The sequence below is a fragment of the Hippopotamus amphibius genome, chromosome 9 (assembly GCF_030028045.1).
Source record: "Hippopotamus amphibius kiboko isolate mHipAmp2 chromosome 9, mHipAmp2.hap2, whole genome shotgun sequence".
In the NCBI taxonomy this organism is placed as follows: Eukaryota; Metazoa; Chordata; class Mammalia; order Artiodactyla; family Hippopotamidae; genus Hippopotamus; species Hippopotamus amphibius.
In genome coordinates, this window is record NC_080194.1 from 40,634,242 (window position 1) to 40,636,881 (window position 2,640).

A 2,640-nucleotide genomic window follows, 5' to 3' on the forward strand; every position below is an offset into this window, starting at 1 on the left:
AAATAAGGTTGAAGTTGAAATCTAAAATTTCTATAGAGTTCTCTATTCTTCTAGCTCACTGAATGCACCATTCTCCCATACTTTTCACTTGCTATTTTCTTTTTAATATTGTTCTCTCTTGCCTTCAACCCATCACATACGCGTACGCTATTTTTATAAAATATAATCAAAGAACATATAAATAAACACAAAAGATGAAAGAAGATAAATGTCTTATGTTCAGCATTAAATACCAGCATGATTATAATGGAGCAAAAACAATCTTGGAATTTTTCTTAAATAAGTTGCTAAAGAATGGCATGCAATGGAATACTACCCAGCAATAAAAAGGAATAGACTACCAATACACACAACATGCGTGAATCTCAAATGCAGATTGAGAAGCCAGACATGGACGACGACAAGCTGCAGGGTCCATGACACTCTGCAAAAAGAAGAACTATAGGCATGGAAAAACTCAGAGCTTGTCAGGGTTGGGTATGGATAGAAGGGTTGACTCCAAAGGGGCAGCATGGGGTAATTTGGGGGAGTGATATAATTCTTCTGTATCTTGGTATCAGTAGTGGTTACATGTCTATAATCTGTGAAAACTTAATAGAACTATATACTAAAAACAATGAATTTTATTGGATATAAATATTGAAAAGTTGTTATGCACCATTTTGAGAAAGAAAACTTCATATTTTTATCAAGCTAAGATAAGTTTTGCTCTCATCAAAACCACTATGCAATGGCATCTAATAACCCATTAGATGCTATCCGCCACATGTGACTTTTTAAATCTTCATTTCAATTAATTAGAATTAAATAAAATTTAAAAACTCAGTTCCTTCAGTTACTTGATTACACTAGCCAAGTTTCAAGTGCTCAGTAGCCACATGAAGCTAGTGGTTACTATATTAAACAACAGAGATTTAGAACATTTGCATCTCTGCAGGAATTTCTGCTGGACAGTGCCATACTTGATACACTTCTCTGACTTGATTGTATTTGCACAGAAGTCCTAAAAGCCCTAAGGGCCCACCCTGCCCCCACGGAACACTCGGACAATCCACTGCCGGATCCGCTTGGTCCTAACACTGTGTACAACAGGATTGAGCACAGGAGGTAGCAGCAGGTAGATATCGGCCATGACTGTATGCACTACTGGTGACAAACGCTTCCCAAGGCGGTGGCTGAGAGCCATGCCAACAAGAGGTACATAGAAGAGCAGCACTGCACAGATATGAGAGAGGCAGGTATTGAGAGCCTTGAGTCTCTCTCCCCAAGAAGCAATGCCCAATACTGCCTGGAGGATTAGAAAGTAAGAGACCAAAAGGATCAAGGCATCCAGCACAATGATGAAGATCACCGCCAGCAAGCCATGGATGCTACTGACACGGGTGTCAGCACAGGCAAGACTCATGGCATCCTGATGGAGGCAGTATGTGTGGGAGAGGATGTTGGAGCAGCAGAAAGGTAGCCTTTTGATGAGAAAAGGCACAGGGAGCACAGCCCCCACACTCCGCAGCAGGACTGCTGCTCCAATCCTGCTGATGACTTCATGAGTGAGAATGGTAGCATAGTGCAAAGGGAAGCGAATAGCCACAAAGCGATCAAAGGCCATGGCCACCAGAACACCTGATTCCACTCCCCCAAAGGTGTGCATAAAGAACATTTGAGTGACACAGGCATCAAGTATTACTGAGCGCCAGTTGAACCAGTGAACACTGAGCATGGTGGACATGAAAGACAATGAAAGGCTGAGGTCAGTGGAGCTAGCATTGCCAGAAAATAATACATGGGCTCATGTAGCTGTCGCTCAACTTTGATGACAGCAAGGATGGTGACATTACCCAGGAATGTGAAACTCTAAAGAAGACAGAGGGGCAGGGCCAACCAGAAGTCCTTCTCTGGCATTCCTGGAATCCCAGTCAAGATGAAGTTCTGATGGTTATCAGTAGTTTGGTTGAATGGCAGCATAGTGGAATGGAGATTTGACTAGGCAAAAAGAGAAGAACTCATCAAGTCAAACAGCTTCAGTTAGAATCACAGACAGTAAGGACTGAGATGGTAACCACAAGAGGGAGTGACTTAAATATTTTAACTCATGTTCACAGTCTGACATAGAAGCTGATGTCCCCACCCCCGTGAAGCAATTCTGTTACTGACCACCATGTGCTAAAATATCTAGGAGAATAAAAAAAAACTGCAATCAACACCTACACCTAATTGGAGAGTAATTCATCTAGAAACATCGAGGAGTTCGCTGACTTGCTCCTTCCTAAGGAAAAATCTGATACATCTATCTGAGCCATGACCAGAAATGAAACGTTAGCAGGCACAAACAAGACATAAGGGCTGTTCATAAACAAAGATATGAAGATGTGTATGTATCTTAATTACAATATTAAATTGTGATTCAGACAAAAGCCTCTTTGAGACTCAAGTTTTCTACTTGCATGTTGTGGGACAGAGTCAGAAAGATAGTCTTTAGGAACGAAATTTCTGACTGTCTGCATTCCTAGGCGTGTATGGTACTAAAAGGACCTGAGCTTGCAGCAGGTGATGGAGGGAGATATTACTTAGGCTCCCAAGGAATTTTATAAGGACCCACTATGGTAGACAGAATAATGGTCTCCAAAGATGTTCACCTCCTAA

General features: G+C 41.6%; 1 pseudogene; it reads right to left on the reverse strand.

Moving 5' to 3' along the window:
• Positions 1-1,012: 1,012 nt before the first annotated feature.
• Positions 1,013-1,962, reverse strand: LOC130860849 (olfactory receptor 51H1-like; annotated as a pseudogene).
• Positions 1,963-2,640: the final 678 nt, after the last annotated feature.